Source organism: Sarcophilus harrisii, chromosome 1, assembly GCF_902635505.1.
Source record: "Sarcophilus harrisii chromosome 1, mSarHar1.11, whole genome shotgun sequence".
NCBI classification, from domain to species: domain Eukaryota; kingdom Metazoa; phylum Chordata; class Mammalia; order Dasyuromorphia; family Dasyuridae; genus Sarcophilus; species Sarcophilus harrisii.
The window spans coordinates 601,467,385-601,494,066 of record NC_045426.1 but is presented as its reverse complement, the minus strand read 5'-3'; the positions used below and the strand labels follow the sequence as shown (position 1 = coordinate 601,494,066).

The 26,682-nt window shown below is 33.8% G+C and overlaps 1 pseudogene; it reads right to left on the bottom strand.

Annotated features, from left to right (window-relative positions):
• Positions 1–9,318: 9,318 nt before the first annotated feature.
• LOC116420697 overlaps positions 9,319–26,682 on the bottom strand; it is a 79,874-nt pseudogene continuing 62,510 nt past the window's right edge.

The window sequence follows — 26,682 nt, the reverse complement described above, 5'->3', positions numbered from 1 at the left end:
ACATCAATGCTCTTAATTATTGTACCATATCTCTTACCATCCTAGTTCCTTTCCTCCGAAAGTGAACAATTTATTCCTAAGTAATCCATTAATTACAAGGTTGAATTGGGCTATAGAGGCCATGACATAAAGCAAACTCAAAGCTGCTATTTCTACTTCTTGTCTACTACCTTTGATCTTTAGGGAATGATTCTAATTTTGTGAAACTCAAGACTAAGGAGCTTCTGCTTATCAGTGACAACAAAAAATCCCTTTATTGTTTGTGAAGCTGGAAGAGCTAATGACTTCAAGTATATTTAAAGGCAGTGAAAATCCCCTTAGCCTTTCTAGCTACAACTTATGAGCTTCATGAATCTGTGAGCATATGGCCTTTAATGCACAATGTCCTGCCTAGTAAACCTGAACTTAGATTGGGAGTGTGTGTGTGTGTGTGTGTGTGTGTGTGCATGTGCATGTATGTTCCTTCCTGATTTTAGGCAAAATATTAACTATTTTTCTATTACATGTAAGAGATTGATTGGGCTTTAACCTCATCAATCTTTCAAAAAAGGGAGGTTAATCTTTTTTTCTTTTTCATACATTAATTCCATTCTAGTACCCTGGGGGCAAGCTTAAAGATTAGGTTATGTCCTATGTCTGTGGTTTTCCCCAAAGGGGCCATAGACACTTACTTATGTACGAGAAAAATGGACTTTCCCTATTTTCCACCACAACTTACATGCATCTGTGAGCACATGGCATCTGCTATAAAATGTCCTGCCTAAGCAAGTCTGACTTTGTAAATTTAGAGGTTCGTGATGATATGGTGACAAAGGAGGAATTTCTAGCAACTATTCCAGTATTGTAGAAAAAAATGATCACTGACAGAACAATTAACCCAAGCTTGGACATTTGATCAGTAGACACATGGCAGAATTTGCTGGAGACTGAGGTGAAATATAAAATACTTTATTATTAGTCCTGCACATATTTCATTTTCTGAGTAAGTATGAAATTCCCAGCAGATTATAACAGTAATTATAAATGAAGTTGTTATTTTAAATCATGCTATAAGTCTTATGTTTAGGTGATATTAGGGTCATAGTACTAGTGTATGAGTTGCATTTGAATTCAGGTCTTTCTAATTCCAAGCCCAACACTCAGTCTATTGTATCACCAAATTTCTCTCAACATTTCTCAGTATCTTACAAATGACTCATATTGTATACTGAATATGTTTCTATGTCTCCTTTTGGAGAAATCTCAGACTTGGGACATAAACTAATCTGTAATTAAGTTTTTCCCCAGGGGATCAGAGTGATAGTTTAAGGAACTAATGTGTCGAGGAAAAAAAAAAAACTTGCCCCTCTAATTAGAGGCTCCTGCAGGACTAAACTCAATTCAAACTGCATGGCTGGAGTGAGAAGTGAAGGGCCCCTTAATGGAGAAAGAATTAATGCAGTGCTCCACCTTTGTGAACCCAAGCATGGTTCCTTGAGATTAGACTTAAAAGCTGTAAATTATTACAACAGCTAATGCCTTAGCACTAGTTGGTATATCCATCCTCCAACTAGAGAAGTGCTCTCTAAATTGGAGTGGCAAGTTAAGATTTGGTGGTCCAATTATTCAAATACTAAGTGGAGCCCTGAAAAGGTGTGTGTGTGTGTGTGTGTGTGTGTGTGTGTGCATACACATACATTTGTGCACATATATATGTGTAGAGTGGGGATAGAGGAATCGGCTGACAACATGAAATCAGTAGGTAAATAGGGAGAGTGAAGAATCTGTAGGAAGAGGTGGCTGAATGATGAAGAAAACTCCCTCTTTCATCATTTTGCTCAAGGCCATCCCTGACCTTGAACATTGATAACGGTGAAAAATAGTATTCACATAAAGTCTTTGGTTGTGGTTTGACAGGGTCTTTAGAAAAGTCCCTTCTGGCTCTGAAGTTTTTGATCCTATGATCCGCTAAGTCTTTGTGGTACCAAGGGGGTACTGAGAGTAATTCCAATTGCTTAGGTTTTTTGGTTTTGGGGTTTTTTTTCCCCTAAAGGAAGAACTTCCTCCTTTCAGAAATGAAGAAAATAAAGCCACTAGGAACATTCTATTTTCTAAAGCTACTAGGAACACCCTAGCTCCTTTTTAAACTTGGTGGCTCTTAAGAAGCTGAAAACTCCTTATATTGATGTATCATACTGACCCTTCAGAATAACTTTAATCTCACCTACATGATTGGAGAAAATTGTTTTAGTGATCATATTTAATAATAACCATCCTTTATAGACAGGAGTCTAAAATCTTAGAAGCAATAAAAATCTCTTGCCACATGTTTATCCTACCACAAAAGGCTACCAAAAGAGAAGAATATCTATATCTAGCTATATATATATATATATATATATATATATATATATACATATCTTCATATTCATGTTAATATCTATATCATCTATACCTATCTGTCTATATCTTTTTAACTACATTTCTATCTATAGCTACAGCTATATTCATACCTGTGTATGTAATATATACTTTATATAAATATTTTTACTATATATACTATCTATATAAATTGTAATTTAAATATATTTATCCATGTATGCCTATATGTGTATATGTATCTTAAAATATAAAATACAATGTTAATGTAGATGCTAATATAATATTAGTATATTATTAATACTAGTGTTATAAATATGTTCATATCATATGCTATTATAAGATTAGTATATTATAAATATTAAGATATGTAATGTATGAGCAACTAAATGATAATGCATAGAGTTTTGGGTCTAGAATAAGGAAGATTCCAGTTCAAATCCAGCTTCAGAAATTTACTAATAGTGTGACCCTAGGCAAGTCTTTTAATCCTGTTTGCCCGTTTCTTTTTCTGTAAAATGAATTAGAAAATGAAATGTAACCACTCCGATATCTTTATCAAGAAAATCCAAACTGGGGTCATGAAAAATTGGACACAACTAAAATGGCTGAACAATAACAAATACATAATATATAATTTTAGTATATTATTGTAATATTATCTATTGCTAGTGTAATTTATAATATAGTGTACAATATGTTATATATATATATTACCTTTCTATATAGTATTATAATAAATAGCATTATATGATATATATAATATACACACATATTACACATGCTACTCATGTCTGTATATGTATGTGATCCACACACACACATATATATATATATTTCTGTTCTTCTAGGAAACCCAGTCATGTAACCTATTCTAATGGGAAAAAAAAAAAAACAATTTCTTACCTGTATTTTAGTTACCAAATGAATCTGCATTCATGCATGAATTACTGGGAAACCCTGAGAAATGATGGACCATTGTTTGGATGCTTTTTGAGTAGTATCCATCAGAGATACTTCCTTGTGGTTAGGCCACAGAAACTTTGTGGTTTTATAAATGTTTTGATGAGACATCCCTGAATCATTACTTCAGTAGATATTTTTTCCTGACTAATTGCTCAGATGAATCACTAATCCCAGTGGAGATTTTAATTCTATTGGGATCAGAATAATATTATATAAAGATGTCTATCGTTATGATAAGAGGCAACCTGGTACTGTAAAAGGCTTTGGTTTTAGGGGCAGAGGAAATGGGTTCAAATCCCAGGTCCTATACTTATTGCCAATACAATCTGCTTTGATCTCTGAACACCTGTTTCCTTATCTTTAAATTGAGATGGAGGTGATCTTTAAAGTCCTTTTCAATTCTAAGCTCACTCCATACCACTTTGTCTGCATCCTAATCTCTTTGCTCTTTCACCAAAACTCTTGGGCTCTGTCCTGGGATATTAGTTTTGTTAGGTGGACTTCAGCTTTCCAGGCAAGAAATAAGCCTCTAAGCCAATTACATTCCATCTCCAGACCATACCACCAAACAACGTTCCTCTTTCCAACAAAACTCTAATTCTTTATGTTATCTTTTCCCTTTAGACTGTAAGTTTTTTGAGGGCATGGATAGCTTGAAGAATGAGGATTGCCTTTCTAATGGTAAAGCTAATAAATTCCCTTCAGTACTAATTAGTTAACATAAATAATCAGCTAGACTTAATTAGCTTTTAGAAAGAAATATCTTCTCAGATAGTTTGGTAAAAGTGGTAAGTACAATACATCACCCAAAACTCTGACACACTCTCCAAGCAATACATTCAGAATCCATGGGAAACTTCACTCAAACTTAGAAAACACATGTGACAAAGGATTAACTCATAGATCTTAGAAATTCTTTTGCTGGAGTTGAATGTCTTTCATTAGTTCAGCTTTTCTCCTGGAATCTTTGAAGAGCTTTGAATCTCTTCCCTCATATTCCTTCTTCCCTCAACCAGCCATCACAGACTTAGAACAACCAAGGGGTTCAATTATTTTTTTATGAATCCATATTATTGAGAAACACCATAGTCTCCAGAGAACTAGAACCATGCTCTACCTATTAGATGATGGAAAGTTTGCCAATGAATACTGGGAGGTCATTTTTTTTGGTTCATCATTTTGTTCATTCTTGAAGAAGACCAATAACATTAGGAGGATGGTATCTTAACTTGCAAGTAAATTATGTTTAAGTGATGCAGGTTGTCCAAAGTCATCTATATAGGGTCACAGATAGTGGGGAATGCTGAGCGAGGTATAAGACCCTTTATTCTACAAAAGGAAAGCTGCTGACATAATTGGTTTGGCTCCCCATTCCAACTAGGGATGTCTTGACTTCCTAAGAAGTCAGGGGATGTGACAACTTGTGTTGTAATTAAAGCAGGGTTATACTAAAGTGGCAAGGAGACATCTGCACATAATAGCAAGTTGTTTATGTGGTCCCACATGTGCAATATATAGTTAGCACATAAACAATGTGCTATAGTTATATATGTATATCAGGGTATATAAGACTGAGAAAATTTTGAATAAATGGATTCCTGTTTGACCATCTTCATAAGTTCTGCCCTTTCACTTCTTACCCATGATCAAGATTTGGGCTGGTACCAAAATCCTCCAGTGAACAGGTCTAGAAAGTCATCAGTCTCACTCTCTCCTCCATAGTCATCAGAGTCCAGTGATAACACATACATTAGGATGACTGGGGATGGCCTTTGATGCAGTTGAAGACCTTGGACTTTTTAAACTAAGGTTTTTCTCCAGTCTCAGTTTGTCTGAGGTAACACCCATTCAGTGATTTAGTAAGCAAAGAGGCAAAAGATGGGACAAAGAAGCTATATCGTATTACACAAGGAATGGCATAATTGACATCATTTAGGAAACCTATGTTGTGAGAACAATGGAAAATAGATGGCCACCCTTCGTGATACATCATTATCCACTAAAGGGAAAAATTTCTATATGGGAAAGCCTTCAAAACCTAGGAAAGAAAATATTAAAGAACTAGGGGAAAACATAGCTAAGTAACATAGAGAATGAGAAAATTTGAATACTTTGGGTTCTGCAAAAAAGGAGAGAATATGTATGTGATATTCCATCCTTTGTCTTGATGTCTTGGCACTATCTGTTAACCATAACTAAAATGACCTCCCTCACTATTTCACTTCTTAGTATGTTTCTCAAAACTCAAGTCTTATATTTTACACAGTCTCTTCCTAATTCTCCAAAGTGCTAATAACTTGTTCAAAATTGTTGTTCAGTTTTCAATCATCTCCAACTCTTCATAACCCCACGGACCAAATGTCTATGGCTTTCTCTTGGCAACGATTGGTTTCTTGGCAAAGAATTGTTTTCTATTTCTTTTCCAGTTTTATGCAGACAGAGGTTAAGTGATTTGCCCATAGTTACCCATCTAGTAAGTGTGTGAAGTTAGATTTAAACTCTGGTCTTTCTGACCTTCAGCCCTGTGTTCTATCCATTATACCACAAAGCTTCTTCAAAATTACCTTGTATTTGTTTGTAAACACATTCATATAGACATATATGTGCTTGTGTACTTGCATATATTTGTATATAAAATACACATACATAGTTTAATATATCTCCTTGAGGGCAGGGATTTTCACATTTTTATTTTTAAATATTATTTTTAAAAATATTATCATTGCCTAGAAATGCATTTGGCACACAACCAACATTTAAAAATTTTTATTGATTGTGTTAATCATACTAATTAGGTCAAAAACACCCCAAAGTATAAGATATGTCCAGGGTATTGTTCTAGATCTTATTATTCTAATAACATTAATTCATGAATCAGTAAAAAATGGTAGTTTGGACTGAGAACAAGGACAGAGAAGCAGGATAAATGAGAGAATGTCAAGAATGAAGAAAGGATTAAAATGAAAAAGGTAAGAAAGTGAGAAAAAGGAAGATATATAGGAAACATTTTTTTTCTATTCCTATCTACAATATAGAATGAAAAAGAGAAGTAATTAAATAGGGATAGAGGGCAAGGAGAAAAAAAATATTCACAATAGATTCTCCAGATGTGTTGGTTTACTTTAGGGAGGGAAAGAGATTTTTTGAAACCTAAAAATTCACATTATCATATATAGCTTTTTAAATGAATGTGTGTATGCATATGTATATTTTCCCCCTTCCTGGGACAAGTACTGGGCCTTTTTTTATCTCAGATTTCATCAGTCTAGCAAGAGAGGGAGCTTCAGTAGATCTTGGGATGAGCAATCATCAGATATCACTCACCAGAGAGGAAGTAGTGATACTAATGATTAGACAGAAAGCATTCTTTCCCCTGGGGAATTGGGGGGTGGGAGTGGAATGGGGTAGGTCTTGGGTTATTAGAAATGCTGTTTTTCATTGAGATGAAAAGTTGAGATCTTAATCTCTTAGAACTCTAAAAGTTCTCTGATTTCTTAGTTAGACACTATATATTAGCCTTTAACTGAAATTCTGATTGGGTAAATACCAGCCTAAGGACATTACCCTGTGCAAGTTGAGTAGAATCTCAAGTTCCTCTGAGTTCCATTATCTACTTTGATAGATCCAAGGGAAGACATAGTAGCAAAAAGTAAAAAAAAAATTTTTTTAAATGAGAGAAAAAGTTGTGTGTGTGTGTGTGTGTGTGTGTGTGTGTGTGTGTACTATCTCTAGCACATAGAACAGTGAGCACTTTGTAAATACTCATTGAAATATTTAGCAAAATAGTCTCTTTCCTATGTTTGTTGTTTTATACATGTTAAGGGAGATAATTCCCAAGGAGAAGGGGAAGGCTTTATCTCTATAAGAATGACTTCTTTTATACATTTCTAAAGCTGCATCCAGAGAAACATGCTATTCACTACCTCAGTTAAACTCCATCCATTCCTATTGAGATATAACAGAGTTCCATGTCTGCATTTTCAGGACTGATGAAGTGTGTATAGTTTGTGCATCATCTTTTGCTCCCAAGTACTTGATAAATTCTTTCCCAATTTTCTAATAACCTCCAATAGAGAAGAGGGAAGGGGAATACCCTCAATTTTTCCCTCTGACTAACTTACATAATGACAGAAGTAGATTTCCTGAACTCTCATCAAATGTTTGTACATATCTTTTTAAAAACTCAGGAGGGGAAATAAAGAGATAACATCTGTCCTTTATCAGCTCTTACATTCCCGAAATCCAAGCTCTAGGTCCCTGCACTGTTAGGTCTGGACATGTCATATTTGTTCTTGTTTGTGTAGGAAAGTTACAAAAGAGGACTAATAATCAGACATTTCACATTCTACCTTACTCAGGATTTTTTAATGTTTTCAGCTCGCATACTTGATGAATGAGGAATCTAGAGAGAGTGGGCAGCTGGTCAGGGATCTTGGAGGTTGACATGTCACAAAACAGACACTCTTCTCTTTCTACCTTGTTCTTTTTGCAATTAATTACCAAATCCTATGGATTCTACATTCTTCTTAGCCACCTAAACTATAATATAGTCTCTATTTGGTGCCCTTAGATTCCTTACTCAGACAATTCTTCAATGGTTGTCAAAATAATCTTCCTAATGTACTGCTCTAATTACATCACCTCTCTAATTTAAAAAAATACACATTGAGTCCCCCATTTATCGTCTCAATTGTTAGTCCTCTCCCTCCCAATTCAATACTTTGGATGTATTTGTAATTATTCCTTTAATCTTTGGTATACCTATTCTTATATGAACTTGTTTTGTATTAGAATGAAAGCTACATAATTAGATATTGTTTTTTGTGTTTATATCGTGAGTGTCTAATGCAGTGTTTGATGGATGGTAAGTACATAGTAAATACGTGATTGATACAGGATAAAAATATAAATTTCATATTTATGGTAAATCTCTTCACAAGTTGGCTTCAACCTCATTCTCTAACTTTAATTCATATTAGCATTTTGCAAACCTTAATGTGCCTTTATTCCCAACTCCATGTGTAATCTGGACTACTCCATATTCCTTCATAGCAGTTTTACTTATCTCAATATTATTTTACCTTGAGACTTGCTTTCTTGATTGTTGTGTGACTGATCAGGATTGCCATTTTATAAAGGGCCCCAGCCATTCTCATTTAACTCCCAGTCTACTCACTTTAGGACAGTTCCCCCTCCCTAATAATAGCTTTGATTTATCCACCTCCCTAGCAATGGCTCTGGTTATCCATCTCCCCCTCAGGCCTTTCCAAGTCTCTCTTCTATTAAGACATATACGCTTTGTGAATAGGGGCTATCTTCTTTCATTATATTTGTATCTCCAATGCTTAACACAGTGCTTGGTGCATTGTAAGTGCTTGATAAATGCTCTGTCTTTTTAAACATGAGCTGTCATCTTCAATAATATTACCTGATGAATGTAATTTATTTGACTGACCCCTCCTTATTGCTCTGTCCTTTTCTATTTTGAGGAGAGGACAAGCAGTCTTCCATATCTCAAGATCAAACAAAATAATATGTTAAGCTTTTTGCAAAACTTTACAAGTGCTGCAATTGTCATTATGCCTAGAATGCAGTTCTTCCATATCTATCAGTTAATCAGTAAACATTTATTAAGTGCCTACTATGTGCATACATGATATTAAGTACCAAGAATACAAATATAAAAAAAAAAATAAAGTCAATTCCTGCTCTCAATGATTTACAATATAAGGAGGGGAGCTCAAAAGGGAAAGGGGAAGGAGGGAAAGAGGTGAGAGAGGAAAATACTAGGAGCAGGGGTATGAAAGACCATTCTAAACGAATGCAGCTGACTGGGAAAAAGAAATGAGTTAAACATTGGCTAATTATTGTGTAGGTCAGGATTGGAATGGGGTGTCTTTGTTGTATGGTTGTGGGGGTTGGGCGATGGTATTATTAGGTTGGATTTTATTTATTACTATTTTAGTAGTTTTGGAAGTTATTTGTGGTCTTCAGTTATAAGATTAGGAGAATTAATGTTATGGAGATTATGAAGGAGAGGAAGTAAGATTTAATAAGTCCTTTTTGAATAGAAGTAGTGGCGGAAGATATGGAACTGTGTAAGTTGGCTTGGCCTTTTGGCCAGTCTTTTCATATCATCCTAGATCACTTAGTATGGTAGCAATGTGTTGACCTATTTGTAGACGTGCTAGGGGGTTTAGTCGGTGGAAGATGTGTGTGAAGTATCCTAGTATGTTTGAGAAGTTGTGTGTATGGATTAGCGTGTGACTGGTATTTTGTTTGTCAGTGTGTTAAGTTCTATTGCGATTAGGATGCCCGTGATGGTTACTATTAGGGCTGAGAGTTTTGTTAAGGTGGGTATTGTTATTGGAATTATTGTGGTAGGAGGGATGTTCGTTGTGAGGAGAAAGCCTGCGAAGATACTTCCGAGGGCTAGTCGTATAACAGGGTTAGTCATGTTTGGGTTATCTTTGGTTATTGGAGATAAAGGTAGGAATCGGGGGTTCTTTTAGAAGGGCAAAGTGGATTACTCGCATGCTATAGAAGGCTGTAAGTATAGTAGCAATAAGGGTTATGCATAGGGCTCAAGTGTTTGCGTGTGATGTATTTATGGCTTCAATGATTGCATCTTTTGAGTAGAATCCTGCTAGAAAAGGGGTTCCTATGAGAGCTAGGCTGCCTAGTATGATTGCAGAGGATGTGACTGGGAGAAGTATAAGTAGTCCCCCTATTTTACGAATATCTTGTTCGTCACTGAGGCTGTGGATGATGGAACCAGAGCATAGGAATAGTATTGCTTTAAAGAAGGCGTGTGTGCAGATATGTAAGAATGCCAGGTGTGGTTGATTTAGGCCTAGTGCTACCATTATTAGGCCTAGTTGGCTTGATGTGGAAAAAGCTACAATTTTTTTTATGTCATTTTGAGTGATAGCACAGATGGCAGTAAATAGAGTTGTAATTCTTCCTAGGCAAAGTATAATAGTTAAGGCTGTTTGGTTATTTTGCATAACAGGGTTAAATCGGATTAATAGGAAGATGCCTGCAACAACTATGGTGCTAGAATGGAGTAATGCTGATACAGGAGTAGGGCCTTCTACGGCTGAAGGTAGTCATGGATGTAGGCCAAATTGGGCTGATTTCCCAGTTGCAGCAAGGATTAGTCCAAGCAGGGCTAGGGTATCGATATTTGTTATGAAGATGTGTTGGATGTCTCAGGAATTCTTATTAATTATCAGGCATGCTATGGCTAGCATGAATTCAATGTCTCTGATTCGGTTGTATAGGATGGCTTGGAGGGCAGCGATGTTTGCATCCGTTAGTTCGAACCACCATCCAATTAGCATAAATGATATGATGCCTACACCCTCTCATCCAATGAATAGCTGAAATAGGTTATTTGTGGATACAAGGATGATTATGGTAAATAAGAAGATAATTAAGTATTTGAAAAAGCGGTGTTTTCTGGATTCCCTTCTTAAATGGAGGTTTGGGGAAAAGCTCCCCACCCTTTCGTTAGAGGAGCTTCAAGGCACGTGCATTTAAACTTTCTGAGTATTTATTTTTATCTGTAAAGTAGTACTAATTTTAACACATCTCACAGGATTTTTTGAGAAGACTAAATAAAATAATATATGCAAAATAATGTTTGCAAAACTTAAAGCACAATATGAATATCAGCTAATATCTCCCCTCTTAATATTTTACATTTTATCATTCATTACTTGTTGCATATTTTTATCCTCTTTTTAGAGTATAACTCCTAGAGGACAGAGATTATGTAACATCCTATCTACGATCTATCATCAGGGATTATACATGATGAGTATGTGTTGAATATTTGTTCATTTGAATGTAAGAGTCTAAAGAGCTTAAAGGTTAACTAGTCTAAGCTCCTTGTTTTGCAAAGACATTTTTTTTTTGTTTCCTTGTTTTCTCTCCCAATAGATCATGTACTCTTTGAGGGCACAGACTAGTATATACATACATATATATATCCAGCACATAGTACAGTGCCTAGTATGTAGTGGACACTTTAAAAGTGTTTATTTTCTACTAATTCAATTTCATCTTAACAATATATTAATAATAATAATCACTAGCATTTACAAAATACCTTAGAGTTTACAAAGCACTTTTTTGAAATAAATGTTACATAAATATTGTTTAATTTCATTTTCATGACAACTCTAGAGGAAAAAAAGCTATTATTATCCCCAACATATGGGGCATATGGAAGATAAATGAAGTTTTCATGGCCATTCAGCTATTAAGTATTTAAAACTAGATTTAAATTCAATTTTTCTTGATTTCTTGTGTACTACTCAGCTGAGAGAGCTATATACCAGACATATGTAGAAGAGGCAAGTGATTATAAAAGTAATTGGGCCAGTTACAGAATAAGAATGAGAGATAATTGATATGTATTATTTACATTAGATAGCAAGGCAACATCCAGAGATATATAAAAGAGTATCACCAGCAAGGAACAGTTGAAAAGACGTACTGGGTTGGAAATCAGATTTGAGATTGATTGAATGAATATATATATATACATATGACATATTTTTATGCCCAGTTTTGCAATGAAGTTATTATGTATTAAAATACATGTTAAGTTAAATTAGGAGAGTATTCTATCTCTTCATCCTCTGCCACAGATGTTGGCTCATTAACTACAATTGTTTGCTTGGTATTCTTTTTGCAGATTTCTAATCGTGAGCAATTCAAGGTGAAATTAGAAAATGTCTCACAGAAAGCCATTTTGTTTTGCTTTTGTACACAAAGTTAACCCAATTCTTCTGACTTCTCTATGTGCCTTCCCAAGGAAAACATTTAGTTATAACATTCTGTTGTCTTTTGGTTTCATTTTCAAACAATTGTCAAGATTGATATTAAAATCAATTTAGCAGTCATTACTATACACCTAATATGTATCAGACCCTATGCTAAGACTTGAGAATAAAATGACAAAACCAAATATGTTTTGCCCCTCAAGAGGGGAATAGGGCAACATGTAGATATAAAAGTAAATATAAGATACATATAGATGGATATATATGTGTGTATGTGTATATATGAATGTATGTGTATATATATGTATATGCATGTTTGTGTATATAAATAGATTTTTTCTGGGGTAAGATACAGGTAAATTATGAAATGAATTTGTGAACTGGAATTTTAGAGAGCACAATGAAAGGGAAGGGAAAAGTGGGATGGAGAAAACAGAAAATGAGCTGTCTTGAAGGGGTGGAAGAGCAGAGAGTGGTTGGCAGGGAATAGAGCTTTGACATAGATAACCTTTGTTACTAAGGATTTATTTATTGTGGTGTATTTCAAGTACCTGACAGCCATTGTCACTAAGGAATTGTTTATCATTATATATTTTAAGTATAAAGAAATTATTCTCTGAGGAGCTAAGCTTAGAAAGACTGATGTAATATAGAAGTAATCATGGAAAGAAGACTAGACGCAACCTTTCTTAATCCCAACTAGTAACTCTACTGGGAAACATGATTTTCTATCTTTTAGGAATCATTCTACTCCAGGTTATTATTATGACAAAGATAAGACTTTGGAATTTCAAATATTCTACTATCTATGTGCACAATCTAGAGGTAACCACTACCCTGGAAAGGTTTTAAATATGGTCTTGGCAACTGAATACCTGCTGTTTGAAAATCAGTCTGTCAGGACAGAGAGTAATGATAATGGCCAAAAGGTGGGAAAGCTTATTGTGAAAATAGAAGGAGTCATAAAAAATGAAAGTCTATTTTGTATTTATTTTGATTCATTGACAAATGATTCTTCACAAAGTATCTAGGCATCTAGCAATGAACACTTTATCCTTATGCAGGTTGATTTGAAGTCTTGTCAGTGTGGTGTACCTGCTAAACCAGGTACTCTGCTGGCATAGCCTTTGGAAACCAGGGTCCACCTCTATGTTCTGTTGAGACATGGAAGTTGGATGCTACCGGATGCTACTAGGTAGCTAAGTAGTACAGTATAGAGCTTCTTAAACTTTTTTCACTTGTAATCTCTTTCTACCTGAAAAATGTTTATGCCATCCTGGGTAAATAGGTATATAAATTATACAAATGAAATGTTTATTGATAATAAATCATAATTTCACTACCTTCACATTCATTAATGCAATCCCATATGAGATTGTGACCCATAGTTTAAGAAATTTTGCTACTAGATATGCTTGGGCTCACATCAGGAAGACCCTGCCCTCAGACATTTACTAGATGTATGATACTAGATACATAACCTCAGGCATTAAACTTTTGTTATGTTTTCCCAACTGTAAAATGAAGATAATAATATCACTGATATCCCAGGATTATTGGAAGGATCAAAGGAGATGATATTCACAGAATGATTAATACTGGAATATAGTAGACACTACTATATAAATGCAATTATTGTCATCATTACTACTATTATTGCTATTGTTGCTCCTACTTCTACTTCTATTTCTACTGTTACCATCATCACCACTACTACCACCACTACTACTTCTGCTACTACTACAGATACTTCCATAACTACTATCAAAACTACATTTCTATAGACAATCCCTTATAGGGAATAGAAAAGATTACTTTCACTCTGTAATGTCAAAGTCGATGTGAGTATGTGTGTGGTTATAAAAAAGATTTTGATTGTTTTTTAAATTAGGATGCCACAGGATAAAAAAAATATTAATAAAAGAGAGAAGAGATGGATTGAGGAGTGAGAATCATATAAACCTAAATTTTATTTGAACCAGGCAAAAGAAGGTTGAGATTGGGAAAAGAAAGATATAATACAGAGAATTATATTTAAGGCCTGAAGCTGAGACAGAAAGAAAGGAAGAAAGGGGATTTCAAGAAAGAGGATAGGATTGGAGTTGAAATTACTATCAAATCAAGAGAGCTAATTACAAAAAAAAAAAAAGAGAGGGAAAAAGAGAACTTTTTTTTGTTGTTGTTGTTTGCTTTATTTCTAAGGTAAGGAAGAAAAAAGAAGCTTAGTATAAGATTGTTATAACTATGGATTATTAGCCTTATTTTCATTCAGCTTTTACTTTTCTCATTTTCCTATTTTTTTTCTTTCAAAGAAAGGGGCAAATAAAGGAAACTTTACAATATTATATGCTGGGGGGGTAAATGAACATAATAGTTGTAGTGGTCAATAGGGAAATGAACAAAATTATTTATAGTAGAACTTTTTGAGATAGCAAAGAACTAGAAGGAAAGCAGGTTCCCTTTTGCAACAGAATAACTAAAATATTGTGGTCTAAAATATTATGGTGTCAAAATAATAAGATAATTGTTGTACCATAAGAAATTATTATTTTAGGAAAAGCTATCTGAATTTACACATACTGATAGAAGCAGAATGAAGAACAAATGTTATACATTGTCTGCAATAATGTTAAAGATAAGGGCATTCGGTTCTATAGACTTGTGATGGAAAGAGTCATCTGCATCCAGAAAGAGGATGGTGGGGATTGAATGTGGATCATAACATAGTAGTTTCACCTTTTTTGTTGTTTGCTTACATTTTGTTTCCTTTCTCATTTTTTCCCCTTTGAATCTGATTTTTCTTGTGCAGCATAATTGTGGAAATATTTTTTTAAAGAATTGCACATGTTTAACATATATTGGATTGCATGCTGTCTAGGGAAGGAGGTGGGGGGAAATTTTGGAACACAAGGTTTTTTAAGGGTGAATGCTGAAAATTATTTTTGCATATAGTTTGAAAATAAAAATCTATTATTTCAAAAAAAGATAAAGGCACTGAAAGAAAGCACAATTCTAATAAATACAGAGAGCAATCGACTTCAAAGTTATAATAACAAAAACATGCTTGTTTGCCTTTTATTATAAAGGCAGTGGATTATTCATGCTGAATCAAGCATATATTTTACATTAAAATGGCTAGTGTTTTGGTTTGTTTTGCTTAAGTGAAGTTCTATGTTAAAGAGGAGTAGTTATTATACTATTAGACTTATATGCCAAAAGAAAAAAAACAAAACAAGAAAACAACAGCAAATCTCTCTGTACAAAATCTGTAGTGTTTTTTGGGGGTGGTTTTGGTGGTAGAAAAGAAAACCTGTCAACTGGGGGATAGCTGAATTACGGCACATGAATGCAAGAGAATTCTACTGTACCATGAAAGATGATGCAAAATAGCAAAAGCTGGAAAAGCTTATTTAAACCAGGAGAATAATTTACAGAATAACAGCAACAGTGTGAGAACCCCCAAGTCCCCACAAATCTCCCAGTAAAACCCCAAACCAACAAACAAAACTTTAAAATGTAAGAAATCTCATCAATGAAACAGCCAACCACAATTCCAGGAGAATGATAAGAAAATGAACTATTCACTTATGGAAAGATGATGGATTGACATGTATAAAATAAATATGTCTATGACATACATTTTTGGACCTAGCCAATGCAGGGATTTATTTGGTTGACTATGTGCATTTGTTGCAAATGTTCAAGTATTTGATTTTTCTTCATTTGTTGGGAGAGATAAGAGACAGAGAAAGCAAAATCAAATTAATTGGAAAAATATAATTTTTTTTAAATGTAGGAGCTCAATAGGAACTTGCAACAATATTTAAACAGATTATTCCAGCATCTTTGCCAAAAAATCTCAAATGAGATCATGAAGAGTCAGATATAAATGAAACAAACAAATAACTACCAACAACAGCAATGTCTAAACAAACGTTAATGCAATGGTGGTTTAAAAGTTTTATGGTGGAAAAAAGAAAACACGTGGAAGAAACATTTAATTACATGTAAATGCATTTATAGGAAAGGTAAACTTTTGCCTTTTTAAAAAATCCAACATTCTCCAGGATACCATTACATTTTGAATAAGACATTAAATATAGTAATTCTGATTGCTTTTTTTCTTCAATGTCCACAAATAAAAGAGGTGAACCAAGGAAATGAGGTATGTTGAAAACAAAACAAACTTAAATGAGTAACAGGTTAGCAGCATGTCCATAGCTGAGGGCAACATACAACAGCCAGATAATGTAAGCATGATACTCACATCCTGACTCTTATTCTCAACTTGAATTCAGACTTCAGAGATAAATTGGCAATGGCAGTCATTCAATCCCATCTCCAGCTGAAATACACTATCATCCAACAAAGGGGTCAACTTAAAAGACAAAAGAGATTGTTGTGATTTGTACTTTGTATTTAATTTTTTAAAAATTTCTGCCCATGGGCCTATTTGTCTGCACCTGTAGGCACAGTTGTGACATTTAAAAATCTAGTTAAAGGACCTCCTGCCAATTAAAAAAAAAGACAGCACAGATGCATTCCTATTTTCCACATCAGGATCTCTTTTTCAAAGTTGCTTTTACTTAACCTTTTCAGTAACCAAAGCTACAGTCAATAGGGAAGCAAAGTCAAAAAAAACTTTTTTGTCTAGATGACTAATTATGATTTACCCAATAGCTACATTCAAGCATATGAAAAAGTTAAAAAGTAATAGTATGTTTATATTTTAATTTGCATGTGATTTGCATATCCTTTACAAAGCTTCCTTAGGCTTTATTTGTTCAATTTTCAGATACCCACAATGATAATACTTATCATTAAGGAATTTTTTGTTGTTATTGCTGTTCTTTATTCCTTCTCATTCAATGGCTATTCCATATACCAGACAGTTTCAAAAGAGATGGGGAAAATATAAATGTCATGAGAGGAGAGGAGAAAAAGAAAGATTACTGAAGAACTTGGCTAAAATATTAATAATTCTTCTCTGACCATGAGAAAGTTAATCTCCATTGGTGGTAGCAACATAGTGTGGCACCTGAAGAAGCATATGGAAGTAGAATCAACTCTAAACTCTTTGACTAAAAAGAGAGCAGATGTTTCAGTCACTTCAACAAGCAAATTGCCTTTTACTTATCTGATACTGCTCCAACCTTGCCTTTGATCTTGTTCATCTCCTAGTTACCTTCTTTTTGAACTAAGCTTAAAATAATCTCAAGGTTTGATAGAGTTTACTCACCTACATGACCTGTTTCTATCAAATTTCAAAACATACTTTGAGTTTCGTCTCTAGGCTTCAGATTTGCTGACTTGATGAAACTCCAGTACCACATGATTCTGAATTTATCACTGCAGAGTATAATGCACAATTATAGTATATAATTTGACTTGATTGCTTATCTTTCTTCACTTGAGAATTTCTAAAGTTACTAAACTCAGTTTGTGCTAGACCATCAAACCAGAGTAGGAAACATGCATGTAAAAAGTAAATCAATTAATTGAGAATAAAACAGTAAAAATGCAAACTCTAAGCATTAGGATGTCATCATTAAGTAAGTAGAAGAGCAAATAATCTCTAGAAGCAAATGCCTCTGCTAATCGTGAGCCACGGTTGGTAACTTTACCTATAATAACCACTTAGAGAATTCCTGGATTTATCCACATTCCAGAATCTGGACTTCTTTTCCTCCTATGAAGGGATTCAGGTACATGTCTTGGACTTGTAAAATCTTAAGTGCTACCATTACAGTCTTAAATATGCCTTAAATATTTTCACACAATTCAAAATCCCCGTCATAAAAGTACTTTAAACTTTCCCATTTTTTCTCAGTTTCCAATGCTCCTATTTTACAATTATCTTGCACTCAGTCACATAGTCACAGGAGAATGGGAGACCAAGTTATTTTAATCAGTTCTCCCATTAAGGTCCATACTTTATGGGAAACATAATTTTCTGCTGCTGTTGATAACTAACTAGGGTGCTATGATTTTGAGCTGGAAGGAGTACTAAAGATCACATCTAACTCTTTCTTTCTTTTTTTCTTTTTTCATAAATGCACCTCAGATAAGATAAGTGACTTAAGTATTAAACAAACCTCGAAGAAGCAAAAATTTAAATGAATGTTTTGCTCTACATTTAGTACCCCCATTTTTTAAAACCATAACATAGGTTTGTTAGTGTGCTTTTCAATAAACCAGCTCCTCCTGCCTCTTGACATGGGTATTTTGTATAGGAAAATCTCAGCCTTCTAGTTAAAGCCATTGTGTATGAATGTCTAAAATTCTATCACTCTACTTGTACTATGCTTAGCTTCCTTGGTGTTATTTGTCTCCTGTTCCATTCTCAAGTTCACTCTTGCTCTAATAAATCATTGCCCCATAGGTTAAGCCTCAGCATTAGTCCTTAGTCAAGAGTAGTCTAAATAGGGTAGGACAATCTTGTCTCACCTATTAGGATTTTTCTTTCCTGGGCAATAGGGGAAACAAATTTTGATTATTTTCTAATAATAGCTAAAAGAATAATAGCCCTACATGAATAAGAAGAATGTGGATATTTATAACTGCACATTTTGTGAGAGCAAAAAATTGATAACAAAGTAAACATCCATTGATTGGAGAATAGCTAAACAAATTGTGGTACTGAAATGTTACTGAGTTGTAAGAAATGATGAACATGATGAATAGGGAGAAGCATTAAAAGATTTACAGGAACTAATGCAAATACCCAAACAAAATCAAGAAAACAATATACATAATGACCAATAGATTGTATATAGCAATTATATGTACAAATAATCACAAGTGAATGTGGCAAAAATTACAAAGAACAAGCATGATTCTAAGTAAGAAAAATAAAAATATACTCAGGCTAGAAGTCCTTAAATATAACATTTTACACATATATTCAGAAACTTTTACAAATTCTTTATTTTATTTTTAATTTATGAAATAAAGCTCTTCTATTACACAGTAAACTTAAAAGAGATTATTGCACATGAAACTACTGAAGTATTATTTACAGCTTGTTATTCCTTTTAAATATATAATACAATTAATTTTTTCTGAATTCATTATTCAGACTTTATTAATGTATTAAAAAGTTTTGCTGATTTTTCTCTTCTTTTGGAATAATTCTTTAGGAGTGGGGAAAAGAAATACTGAGAAAAAATTGGGTGACAAAATATCAATAAACGTATTTTTAAAAGAATTACAGTCCTAAAAGTGATGCTAAAAGCAATTTTGTTAAAATATGACAATAATAACATTTATAATTATACCTAACATTTATATAGTGCCTACTTGCTAAGTATTTTTTGCAAATATGAAAAGCTAATGAAAACTTCCTAACACTGAATAGAACCTATACATCAGCCTATGTTGCTAGAGTTAACTGATCTCCTAAGACATTCAGTCTAGTCAAACCAAGCAGTCAACAAAAATCTTTTGTTTAGCACTTTACTATATACTCAAGCACCAGAGATACAAATTATAAGCAAAGTGACTATAATGCCCTCATGGAGCTTATATTCTAATAGGGAACAACAAAACATATAAAAGTGAATTTGTTCAGTATTATATAGGACCAGGAATAAGGTTTTAAACTAGATTTTCCTGACTCAAAAAAATTGTTTTCTATATGTTATGCCATGTTATGCCTCTCAGCTGAAGGGGAGAAGCATTTATATATCACCTATTTGCCAGGCATTATGGTAAATGCTTTTTTTTAACAAAAAAAAATATTCATTATAAATGTACAAAAGATCATTATTACTCTATTTTACAGTTAAGGAAATTGAGGCAAACAGAATATAAGTAATTTGCCCAGAGTCTCATAACTAATAAGTGTTTGAAGTCATATTTGAACTCTGTTCTTCATTTGCTATCACTTGTTATGCTTGATTTCAAATTCATCATCATCTTCATCATGTCCTTTGCCACTTTCATCAGATAAATTCATCACTGAGAAGTCCATTATTATGGAGATTGCTTCAGTTTTGCTACTCCCCCTCATCAGTACTTTCAGATGCTTTTTTTTTTCTCTGATGAGAGGGCTGCAGGGTAGAAAGAAAAAAAATCCTTTCCATAAACTTCCTGTATAGAGGCTTCTAAAAGCCAGCCTTATCTTCATTGCCACCTGCTATTCTGCTTGGTTTCAACTCCACCACCATCTTCATGAGGTAGCCCCCGACTACTTCTTGTTGTTACTCACTCATTTTAAGTAGTGTCTAATATTTGTGATCCAATTTGGAGTGGTTTGCTATTTCCTTCTCCAGAGCATTTTATAGATGTGGGTCATACAAGTGTCTGAATTCACATTTGAACTCAAGACTTCTTGAATCCACTTCATGTGTTCTATCCATTGCTTGACTTTGGTGTCTTAATTTCAGGGATTTCCTCCATTCCTTTCCACTTTTCTTTTGTGTTTTGTCTTGTAATCTCCTTGAGGTCAAGAGTTATCTTTCATATTTGTAATTCTACCACTTAGTACAGGTCCTGGAATGTAACAAACATTCATTTAATAAATGTTTATCAATTCAGTATTGGAAGTTTTCCTGATTCAACATCCAACACTCTGTTCACTGTATCACCTACCTCCATTTTAATAGCTATAGATGGCTGATTCTCTTGCAAATGAAATTATTCCTTGGCATCCCTTCAAAAGTCAACATTTGATGGCAACTTTCTTAGTAGCAGATTGAAACTCACACATGGCACCTAAGATATTAAGATCCTAGTACTTTCCAAGGCTTCTGTGGTTCCCATTTCCTGCTCTTAGAGTCCTCATCTTTAAAGGGATCAATCTTTCCTAAAAGTCTAGAGACTTAGGTTAATTGTTTAGATTTTCAGTGGCCTTGGGGAATTTGACTATTAACATAAGAATTTAAAATAAAGTCACTAAAGGGAATAGATTTTGGATCAATAACAGCTACACGGAGATAATTTTCTAGGGCTATTTGAAGATTCCCTTTCAACTTGCTGCCAGTATCATTTTTTCTTTCTCTTGTGCTCTAATAGAATAAAGACATTCAATCTTACATTTCTCTGAGCAAAACTAACTAATGATGGTGGGTTTGAACCTCTGACTATAATTCCAGTTTTTTCTCCCTGTTGACATTGAAGCCATAAAAAACTAACTGGAAGAGCCAGAGTCCTCTAAGATTCCTGTGGTGTTACTAGAAGTGTCTTATGGGCAATAAGAAAAGAAAATTTTCCTGTTTGAATTTATCTTCCATTTTTCTCTTCCTCCTGTTTTTTATAAATGTTTCAGAGGGTCTGAATGCCTCTTCTAACCTCAATCCACAAACTATCAGCAGTCAGGTATCCCAGAAGAGTAGTAATCCAATTTTTTGTTCTCAGTATATTTATACTATTAAAAATTATTGAAAATCTGTCCAAAGAATTTTTGTGGGTTATATTTATGGATATTTAGTATATTAGAAATAAAACTAATTTTGAATTTGTAGAACTTCAGAAAGGGTCTTAGAGATTTTCAAGATTCTCTGAACCACACTTTAAGAACCACTGTCCTAGAGCTTGTGGTCAATATATCTGTGCTCTGAAATGAAGGAAGGAACAAAGAGGTGATCCTCTGGTTATCAGTTATAAATGAGGAGATTTTCCTGCCTGGGACAGAAAAAAAAAACTTCATTTTTGTCCTAGGTCAAATAAACATGGCCCACAAATGCAAGTTCTAGGTTTGTAAAGACTGAATCAGTGAAGTAAATTTTAAAGAATAGCTTTTATAAATAAAAGCCAAGATTTGGCAAAGATATGCATTGCCAGGTACAACTTTCCATGTCCCCAATCAAAAACAAGAATCATCCATATGGGAATAAAGAGTCCATCAAGTTTAAAGGCCTATATTTCTTTCTTGACATTGATTTAGAAAGGATACACCAAAAAGGAAGTCTTGGTTGTTGAATCATAATTCTAATCTCATTCACTAATTACTACCTATGAGCTTTAAATCATTAATGTCATATGGGCCATTTCCCATGGACTAAACATATAATACTGAAGAAAGATTTCTTTGGCTCATATCTAGTATGTCTTTTGGATAAACCTGAAACAACATACTTATTTGGAAGATTGCGTAATTGTGTTTCCCAACAGAAGTCCAATCTGTCTTTCTTAACCTTTTAAATACTGTAGTTAGAGAAATCCTTCTGGACCTCAGGGAGTAAATGTACTATGTGTCAATTGAACTATAAAATCATTCTAAATGCTAGAACAAGCTGAATTTAGTTGATCTATTGAAATAAAATCAAGGGGAGTTACTATTGCCAGTAACTTGTAAGACTCTTCCACTCCTATTGTCTTTGAAGCAGAAGTAGTTTACTAGGAATGAGAGGATCAGATACAAGTAAACCTTCTGTGCTTGGGGTAGCATATGGTATTTCCATGTGGGGCTTCTGGTGAATTTCTCCTTGTGCAAATGTCTCTATGTGCTCCAGAGATGTCTTGATTCCCAACAAGGCTGCCAGGATGGGAGAAATTATCTAATTCTCCTCCCTTGGGCATCTTTGTGGTTATGCTTTATATTCTCTATGGAAGAGGTCAATCTGCCTCTAAAGCTAGTTTGGATTTAGCTAAAGCTAGGGCTGCTTATTATATAAATTCTAATTATAAAGTGTTTGTATTTTTTCCACTTTATACTATTAGCCTAAGGACATTCCAGCATATTTATACATTTCTATTTTGCTTGCCTTATGACCTATTCTGCTTGGTTTCTTAATCCATTCTGCACTTGGCATGAATTCTAAGGGCAAAAGTTTTTTGTTTCTTTTTTTTCCCTTTTTACCAACTATACTATTGCTTGTTTGGTTTACCTACATGTTTAGGTCTGAAACTCTCAGTCATGAGCCACCCCCCCCCTTTTTTTTTTCCACTTGATCCAGAGACATAAGTAGTGCTCAGTTAATAGTTTTCTCAAGGTTTTGACACTGATTGTGGGAAGATATCCTTTCTATTATCCCTTTATTCCTTCACCTCTCCATAGCCTCTGATAGCTAATGAAAACACTGTATCAATACTAGGATTTACTTGATGTTGTTCACCTTTCCTGGGAACTTACCTCTGCAACTTCTAGAGGCACATGCCAGACTCTGTGTGAAAGATCATTTTTCCTGTCTCAACTAAATTTGTCTCTGTTATAAGAAACCCTGTTTACAGCTCCTAAATGAGTATATACCATCTGATTCCTTTCAGACTAGAATACTTGAACTATGTTTCAATGGCTTATGTTCTAAGAATCATTGGGATCTTTCAGAGAACGTTCTAGTAATCTCAATTACTGACCAAGATCCATCAAAGATCAGGACTACTTGGCCCTCTTGGACACAAACAAAGAAGCTAATGATCTCTAAGAGTGAGGATGACTATCATATAGTCAGAAAGCAGCACTTGAAACTTGAAACTTATTTTAAAGATATAAGAAAAGAATGTCTGAGGAAGATTACACAATATAATTTGTCTTTGATGCCTTCTCATCTTTTTTCCAGCAATGCTTATCAATATCCTGTAATCTTTAATATTCTTTATCCATCCTCCCCTTCCTCCCAAATAAGTACCAATATTATTGCTAGTAAGCTAGTTCATATCGTAGTAGGAATTTAATAAATATTTATTGAATGAGTAGATGGATGAGGGTGGTTAAAACTACTAAGCTTTCTTCTACATCTGAATATTCTCTCTCACTTGACTACAAAATAATTCTTACTTGACTATAAAATAAAATAATAAAATGTTAAAGGTAAATGTAAGTTTCACTAGAATGAAAGTTCTTAGATGTCAAAAGTTGTTTCAGATATTTCCCTCCTTTTTGCTTTTCACAGTTCCAGTATACTCCAGGTGCTGATGTCTTACACATAGTTTGTTTTGTTTTTAGATCAGGCATGGTATATCTTTGGGGTAATTGCTCTGCAAGTTAACTGTTTTAGAGAGATGACTGGGGGTACCGAGATTTTAACAAACTTGTCCAGAGTCAAATAATATGTGTTAGAGGCAGGATTTGAACATAGTCTTCCTGGCTTTAAGACTGAATTTCTATCTGCTATGCCATAACTATGGTGCATAAAATTAATTTTAATAAATCTTTGTATAAAATGAATGTCATGAAAATGATTAATAGGAAAAATATTTTGAAACAGAACTACCCAAATATTACTATGAATCTGTGTATATTTTCTTTCCAATTATAAGGGCAACCTAGATTGGTAGATCCAGTACTCTAGCTATGTTATATTGTTCCTAAGGAATGTAGTAGCACTTGAGTTTTTGTGACTCAGAAATTCTCATACTAAGAATAGAAGACTCTTGAGCTTCTGAAAGTATTGATGGGATCTGTATGTTCTCCACAGAGCAGTGGCATATGTACAAGTAATTGGGAAACAAATGACAAGAGAGATTTGGTCCTGGAGAGAAGGAGGAAGACAGAAACAGAACTGGAGGGGCTGGGCCCTATTACCCTCAACTCTAGGGCAGGATACCTTCTTAACTTTCATTTTCTTTAATTTTGTTTGTCCATTCATTGCATGCTAATCAAAATAACTTAAGAGTGTCTCTGAAGGCTGGTTAGCTTAATCTGAAGGTCAACATTAGCTAACTGTGTTACTTTTTGGCTGTGAAATTATGGATAATAATTGCTTCCTAAAGTTCTCATAGAGCTGTTTTGAATATCAATTGATATAGTACTTATGAAATCTCTTTGGAAGTTGTGCGATGATATGTAAATATAAAACAATTGACAAAAAATTACTGAAGAGGAACCTGCTCTAAGCCAGGCAGTAAGCTAGGCCCTTAGAATATGAAACAATTTCTGCCCTAAAGGAACTTATATTATAATATGGGAGATAGATATAAATACAGAAATAGATAGATAGACACAAAATAGAAACGGGTTAATATTTTAGGAAGATGATCTTAGAAAATGGGAATGGAGGAGAGATCAGGAAAAGTCTCATGTAGAAGACAATACTTACGCTAAGTCTTGAGGGAAACTGGATTTTAAGAGGCAGACATGAAAAAGTACATTCCCAACATAGAAAATAGACATAGAGACAGAAGATTGTATGTCATCTCTGAGAAACCAGTTCAGAAAACCAGTTTCGTTGGATTATATTGTATGAGAAGGAGATTAAGGAATAATAAAAATAGAAGAGTATGTTGGATTCAGATTGTGAAGATCTTAGTATGCTAAAAAATTTCATATTTGATCCTAAAGGTGGTCAGAATCTACTGGACTGTGTTGAATAGGATAGTAACATGGGTTTATCTAAGTTTTAAGAAAAGCACTTTGTTAACTCTTTGAAGGATAGATTGGAAGGTTCTTATTATTTTTGGTATGATTATTTTGTTGAAGGACAGAGAGATAAAGCAGAGAGAGAACTGACCTTGGAATCACTAGATCTGGGTCCAAGATTTATATTTGTTACATGAGATCAGTGTAACAATGAAAAATTCACTTAATTATTTAAAGGCAAGGCAAGTTTCTAAGGATCTAAATTAAAGAAAATGAATTGCAAATCACCATCAGTAGAAGTTACTTTTCAAAATGGGCTTCTCTTGTGTTTATGAAATCACTGATCTACCTTCAAATTTTTCTCCCCATCACCAAAACTTTATTAAGCTATGTGCTTATTCACTTTATTTTTAAAGTTATCTTGTAGTTACTGACAGGGTAAAAATCATAAACTTATTATTAATATCATATCCAATTTCTAAACATGTATTATATTTAATATGAAATGCCAGCAAAAGTCTCCAGTGGTGAGTTATATTTATTATTGAGTCTATCATAAAAATTTCATAGACCATAAGCAATATTGATTGTATAGACAAGAAATATGGTGAGTTTTTCTTAGTTTTATGGCAAAAGAAATAAGAAAAGGGAAAAAATAGGACAAAGTAAAAGATAAATAAGGTAAAAAGGTTTTCCCCCCAATATGCTCTCAACTCAGTCTTCAGAATGAGCTTGATCTAATGTTCATCAGCTTTGTTTTTTGTTTTAACTGACTTAGCATTTTATTTGTTCAAGCTAAAAAGGGCACTCATTCTGGTACCTGTCCAAAATGTCCCAAGGCCAAGCTTGTCGTATGACTTTCAGGCTCTGAGAATCTGTCTGGTCTCATAGTATCTTTTTAAATTGAAAATGTTCATTCGTGTTCTCAATTCAATTTAAGTAGAGTTAATAGTTTCTTGGGATATCCTCCTTTATTAGTTCTAAATAGAGATGATAAAAAATAGTACTTTTGTTTAGAACTTGAAGAATTAAAAAAAAAACTTTTCTATAAAACTTGAAAAATTTCAATGGCATTTTGAATTTTTATTTATAGAAATAAGGTTTCTTCAAGCTTTATTACTAAAATCCTAGGAAGTCATTTTTATGTGATTCTTCTACAAACTGGTGAAATTATAGATCCTCTAATTAGGCACATACTACAGAAGATATGAAAATTGTTAAAGGATACATATCAATTTCATTTTATGATAGTAAGAATAGGACCTCAATTTCAAATATTACTAACTTCAACTGAAAATTCACTGTGAAAGTATACTGACTTTTAAG